Source organism: Bidens hawaiensis, unplaced genomic scaffold, assembly GCF_021521415.1.
Source record: "Bidens hawaiensis isolate Kalapana, Puna unplaced genomic scaffold, B.hawaiensis_p1.1 tig00048255_1, whole genome shotgun sequence".
NCBI classification, from domain to species: Eukaryota; Viridiplantae; Streptophyta; class Magnoliopsida; order Asterales; family Asteraceae; genus Bidens; species Bidens hawaiensis.
The window spans coordinates 103,942-111,413 of record NW_027498643.1 but is presented as its reverse complement, the minus strand read 5'-3'; positions in this window follow the sequence as shown (position 1 = coordinate 111,413).

Here is a 7,472-nt window from a genome sequence, read left to right as displayed (position 1 = left end):
AAAACATATGGATAAATGATGTAGTCTAGGCTCACTTGGATCTTCGACATATAAGCAAATACACAATTAACGCGTTTCAACGGATTGTTGTGCGATCCATATGCCCTATTTAGTTTTACTCTAGTAAAATACTTGATAGCTAAAATTGATTTACTATTTTGTATCTATGTAAGGTTAAAATCATTTATATTATAATAGATGGCACTATAATCATTTATATTATAATATATCAAAATATTAATTATATTTTATTATATATTAGTCTGGTAATTGTTGATGTGCCATATTACCCTTAATTAGCTAACCATTAAACATCCAAATCGCATCAAAGTAATTAAATATTTGCTTCTTCTACAACCAAGTGATCTCGAAATCAGCCTATCTCCTCTCTAATCTGCATTTAATCCTCGGTTTTGGGTCCGCCCGCCAGGTGTTCGATAAAATGTCTCAATGAGTTAATCGAATTTTTTGGGTTTACGGAGGGGAGAGCAACTGGCGGTTGCTCTCCTTTCTCCTCTTAGTTGTTTTTACTCCCAAAACTCAGCTCGAGTTTGTTTTTTTTTCTGGCCTTTTGTCGTGTGGGGTTATGACCAGGGCTCGGATTGTCAACGGAGCCCTATCGGGGAGGTGCGCACGGGCTGTTTAAAAGGTTTTTGGCCATGCCCTTTTAAAGAATTCCATTGCTGCCAGGATGGATTGGTTGGGTCCAAGGTCAGGGGCGAAGGATATCAAGGGCCAGGGGTGGCCTCGGCCCCCCTGTTTTTTCACGCATTAGTGTAAATTTAGTTGTTTTTCGTCTGAAAATTTTTATACGTAGTGTAATTTTATTTGTTTTCGGCCAAAAGTTTGAGCTCGCCCCCTCGTTTATGATTTTTATAATACATAATACATTTTGAGCCCCCCGACATTCGTGTCCAAGCTTCGCCATTGTCTAAGGGGATCCAAAGGTTAGTGGCACATATAAAGCGGCTACACTTATGTTCGGATGAGAAAAAATGCGCTATGCAGGATGCGGTATCCGGGAATTGTGATCTTTTTGTTGCGTTGGCGAATGCTCTGAAGGTTGCCAAACAATGGTTGTGCGGTGAATGCATGTCTTTGCAGTCCCTTAATCAAAACTGTCACCATGTAGACAAGGTTATCAAGTTCACGTGTGATACAGGATGGGTGGAAGACTTCCTTGTTGGGATCCCTAAGCCACAACTTGCAATATATGTAGTTTCTTTGGGCGGGATAGTTTTGGACGCGACCCTCATTGACCGTATTTTCGCACTTCCTTTAAAGACAGTAAAAAGCATCCATCCTAGCTATTGCAAGGCATTTGCCTATGCCTTTATGTTTCATTGTGCAAGGTGATGTCTAGGCCAAAGTCCATTGAAGCGTGGGCTAAACTTTTGAAATTACCCCGTTGCACATTACAAGTTGTCAAGCCTTCCAATCGACATGAGCGTAGGTCAGGGAATAGGAAATCCTTACAATGCCATTCTATTCGGCATGCCCTAGCACGTTGGGGTGATGGAAGCGGATGTGTTGATCTTATTCAATCACTCTTTAACCAACCGATGGATATGGGCTCAAGAACCGATGAGGCCTCCTTCGGGACTGATCATTCGAGGGAGGGCCTCATTGCTAAGCAATGTATTCGAAAAGTTGCCGATGGCACTTCACTGCCGCAGTTAAAGTATTGTGCTCTTCGGGTGTTGCTCCTCTTGGTGATGCTACTATGAAAGCGTTGCTTGATAAGCATCCCATCTTGCCCCCGACCGCCTTGCCTGAGGCCTTACTCTCGGTGGCCCCTTTGGTTGTGGACGTTGAAAGTGTTCTAGGGTGTATTAAATCTTTCCCTAAAGGGACTTCTTGTGGTAGAGATGGGCTTAGGGCCCAACATATTTTGGATGCCCTATGTGGGGAAGGATCCGCGATTGTCGTGGGTTTGCTTAAGGCTATCATTGAGGTGGTTAACTTGTGGTTAGGGGGAGATGCCCTGTTGCTTTGGCGGAGTTTGTGGCTTCGGCCCCCCCTAACGCCACTGCTTAAGCCTGAAAATGGGGTTATACCTATTGCCGTTGGCGCGATTGGAGAAGGCTTGTATCCAAAGTGTCTATGAGGAGTGTTGGGAAAGATATGACAAAATACCTTGTTGATTTTCAATTCGGGTTCGGGATCCCGAGTGGAGCGGAGGCGGTGCTCCATAGCGCGAATAAATTTCTTAACATGTTTCACTCTGATGGGTCGTTGGCTTTGCTTACAGTAGATTTTCTAATGCCTTCAACTTGGTGGATAGGATCACACTCCTGCAAGAAGTTCGTGCCAGATGCCCGTCTATTTTCCTATGGGTTAATTTTATTTATGAGCAACCGACTAGGCTATATGTAGGGAATGATTGTATCCAGTCAACTACTGAGTTCAACAAGGCGATCCTTTAGGACCCCTTCTATTTGCATTAGCTTTACATCCCCTCATTCATCAAGTACGAGATAGTTGCAAGTTATTTTTCCATGTATGGTACTTGATGATGGCACAATTATTGGAGACGCCATTGAAGTGGATAAAGCATTGGATATTATTAGATCCAATGGGCCAAGTTTGGTGCTTGAGCTTAATATTAAAAAGACCGAAGTATTTTGGCTATCGTGCAATGGGGAAAAGGCAAAACTAGGTTTATTTCCTATCGGGATTGGGTGACCGGAGTTAGGGGTAAAACTCCTTGGAGGTGTGGTTCGCCGGGACGCTGGGTTTATCAGTAGTTTGGCCATTACCAGAGCTTCAAGAGTTGTGGAACTAATGAAATGTCTTACTCGCCTGCGTAACCCTCAATGTGAGCTTCTCTTGCTTCGCTCATGTATAGGGGTGGCTAAGTTGTTGTTCGGACTCCGAACATGTCAGCCTATGTTTGTTAAGGAAGTTGTCTCTGTTTTTGACAAAGGGCTTCGTGCGATGATTGAGGATAATTTGGTATGTGGGGGTCTTTTTTTTTTGGAGATTTTCAATGGAGACTAGCTTCCCTCACTATCCATTTCGGTGGTTTAGGGTTATATTCAGCTGAGGATGTTTCCACCTATGCTTTCCGTAGCCTCGAGAGCACAATCTTGGAAATTACAGGACCACATTTTGCGTGATTGTGGTGTTGATGGGTTAGATTCCGATTTTGGGTGTACGATGGATTATTAGCACAACTCTATTCCCGATCTTGATCTTGACGGGTTCGCTAATAAGGACACCGCCCCCTAAAGCCCAAAATGCTTTGGCGAGTGCCCTTTATAGTAAAATCGTCCAAAGTTTGGGAAAAAAGTTTGGCATATCCTCTCGTCAGAGAGCGGTATTAGAATGTCTTCAGGCTCCACATGCTCAAGACTTTTTGACTGTCACCCCCCATCGAAGGGTTAGGCCAACACATGTCAGCAGTGGAGTACTGAGCCATTCTTAAATATTGTTTAATGATCCCCTTGTTCCCAGTTGATGAGCTCTGCCCGGTCTGCCGTAAGGTTTGATTAGATAATTTTGGTGAACACGCGGTTCATTGCAAAGAATTCCCGGGGTTTAAATATAGACATGATTTGGTTAGGGATGTCCTTTGTGATGTGTTAAAACGGGCGGGAATCTCGGCAAGAAAAGAGGCTCCTGTGAATTTCTTGTCGGATCCGCATGAAGGAAGGTCTACTCTGCGACCAGCGGACATTCTTGTGTTTGGATTGTGGGGGGGGGAGCATGGTTGTGTGGACCTTACTGGGGTGTCCCCTCTTGTGGGGCTTAGGGACATCGAGTTTGTTGCTAGGCAGGCCATGCTAAAGGCAGAAGTAGGAAAAATTGCTAAGCACGAGAATGTGTGTGTGGAGAATCAACATACCTTCATTCCTTTTTTGCTTTTGATACATTTGGGTCTCTTGCTCCCGATACTGCTACGTTTCTAAAAAGAGTTCAGCGGGTCGTGCACAGTAACTCAACGATGCCGAAGAACAATAATTTTGTTTTCAGTAGGATCGGTTTTGCCATTCAAAAGGGGGTGGCGGCGCAGTTTGTTACCCGCTTACCTGCCTCTTTATTGTATCTGGATCCTTTTATTTGAAATGAAAATGGAGTATAAAACTAGAATAAAAAAAATAGCTAATAAAGGGTTTCCCCTTGGATGTATATAAAGGGAGATAATAAATTAACTTCATAGCATAATCTCACACACATAACAATTTTGTGTGCCTCCTCTCTCCTAACAGGGTTCCTTGAACCCTAACACCATCCTTAACTATACATCCTAAAGATGACAAACATGTCGACTACATCATGTGGTATCAGAGTGATGCTGATTAATTAGTTCTTAATGTTTTCCCTAAATCTGGAATTAAAATCGAAAAACATGAATTTTGATTAAAACCCTAATTTTCTCAGTTTACATGTTTTGTAAAGGAAACTGATTATAATTTCTAAAATTCATATTTAAAACTCTAATATATTCGAAATCTGTTAAAATATGTTTAAGATTTCAGTTTCAGAGAAAACTGACTAAAGATTTTTCGTAGATGTTCTTCATGTTCATCATAAAAACCGAATAATCGTCCTTGTCTTGGATGAATCGTAGGAATAAAATATGTTGTTTCCAATTTTGATTGATTTTTATCTATTAAAAATTTTGAAACATGATATAGTTTTATCAATAAAAGATTTCAATATCTTGGATAATTATAAATAAATCTCTTAAATTTGGAAACAAGATAATCCATTAAAATTCGAATTCCATATTTATCATAAATTAGTTTATGTGATTTAAAAATAATTGATGGGATAAAATAATTTATGGGTTAAAAATATTTTATGGGTTAAGGATTTTTAAATTTTGGTTTTTTTCTATAATGGTTTTGGTTTACCAAAATCTCGAAAACCTTATAAAACCCGAAAACTCTCATAGTCCTGAAAACCCACTAGAAGCCAGGCTCACTAAAATTCACGAGAACTCATAATTCCGAGAACTCAAAGTCTCGATAACTAATTTCCCGAGAACTCTAATTTTCCTATAAACTGTTCCTAATTAAATGTTTTGTAAACAATTAAATCTTATAAAATTTCACAAAATATAAAAAGCTTAACTTGAGTGAACTTTGATGTATCACTCCTGCCCAGAGGTGATGTGTTAAATTTACCATATCATTCAAGTCGAATTGAAATCTTTTGTTAGTTTTTGCATAACATGATACAATTGTCTCACTTCTGCCAAAATGTGATGTTTTACATTTTTATCTAGCAAAACTAGCCCGTGCATAATTAAAATAGTTGTCTCACTTCTGCCCAAAGGTGATGTGTTACAATTCTTTTGCACACACACTTAAATAAATTTTAACTCTGCCCAAATGTGATTTTTTTTAAGTAGAACTTTTAATTATAGTCTATTAGTTTGATGTTAATAATAGACAAATCACATCTTCAATAAAATATAATGATCCTCACATTAATGATCCTTTATTAATCTAATGATCATAAATTTTAATCTATATTATTTTAATATCCCATAATATCACTCACCATAACATTCTTCTATAAATAACGATCTCATCCAAATCATCCACTCTGATCTCAAAACACAATTGAATTTTGTCTCATAAAGTGTTTCAATAACATTTAGCTCTCCTCAGTTTAATTATCCATTAAGACATGATATGACTATCCTACTGTTCTTTCTTATAACAATCATTCTATTGAAAACTAGAGTATAACAAATGGGATGAATCAATCATAATGTCTTTTATAATAATGATAATCAAGAACTTATTTAAATAAATGGTATCACTAGAGTTATTCAAGATTTAGTTTTTCCTAAGACTAATTAAACTAACTCATAATATGCATGCATATCTTCTAAATTCTAACTACAAGGTTAAATGGTATCGCTGAATACATCATAATGTACAAAACAATGACCCATAAAACTAAGGGCTTACACATGGAAATAATGACACTTTTTTAGTACATTACATACTAAAATTTTCAGTAGTACAACTTGGTGTCTTAGGAATCAACTATAACACTCAAAAGTACTATAGAAAAATGAGTGTGTTGATCAACAACATATGTACAAGAAAAGAAATGTCTAGTACTGAAAAATAAGATGTTATTACACTTACTACTACTAAAACCTAAAAGAGGATATTCTAAGGTTCATTAAAAAAATAAAAATACAAGTATTACTTACAACTTTAAGTTCTTTAAGGAGAAGTCCCGTTGCAAAAATATGACATTAGATTAGGCATATGCAACAAGACTATCCTTTGTTCAAAAGAACAACTGGATAAAATTAATAGTTGTATATTAATGATATTTAAGTATGTTAATCCTAATATTTCCATTAACACATAATTGGTTGAGTCTAGGTTATATGTTTACTCGAAATTAACAAATAACTAACATGAATGTTAGTGAAAAATTTAAATGTTAAGGTTATTAGAACCATGATAAACTGTCTTATAATTATGCTTTATGATACCTTAAATATTCTGAAGATTAATCAGAATTTAGTATCAATACTTAAGCTACATTATAAAATTTATGAGGTTTGCATAGCTAATATAAAGTCATTCTTACTTTAAAATCTCATATTATTTGTTATTAATATCTAGATTGAAACATTTATAATATAGAACTATATGATACTATATACATTCATAACTTTTGTTATCATGCAAATAAAAATGTAACAAAAGACAAATGAGACTTATAAAATTCATCCATTAAAACCAAATTTTATGAGAAATCATGACATGGTTGATTAGGGTGTTTTTTCATATAATCACATTCTTAATGATTTAAATCATGTGTTAAATGTCTTAAACATTACTTGGCTTAAGAATTAAGTATTGGTTCATCAGAAGTTATATTTCACTTACATTAGTGGAACTTATTCAAACGGAATATTCGGACATAATTATTTTATCATTTAAAAGGGTATTTACTTGTATCTAATCTGTTTCTATGGTTCATGGTCTTAAAGAGATCCATTCATATATATTTAATATGATTTCTTCTAAATATGCCTCTAAGTTTATTATGACATTTGAACGTTAATGAAATCAAATCAAATCAAGTCTAACATATATATGACAGATTCCCACATCACGTACATCATTAAAACTTCTCTTGTATTTTTTCAAGAGATATTAAAAATCAGTGGGAGCCTTAAGTGTCTCAATCATAGTTAACAAGATTTGCAAGAGGTGGGGGTGTGAAAACTTGATATTATCTCAATTACACCTCTTGTATAAGACACTGCTCCATCACAACACTATTCCATAAAAAATTATCTCTTTAGAATTTACTACTACTCTTACAAAAGTTTTAGTATTGCTTAAACGTGGGCAAATTCCGATTTCTTACTAAAATAATCCTCACAAGAGAAACTACGACGACTTACATCATTAACTTGTTTCCTTATTAGAATCTATTGGTATTTAAATATCGACCCCAAGCATGCTAATTTCCTAAGGGTTTTT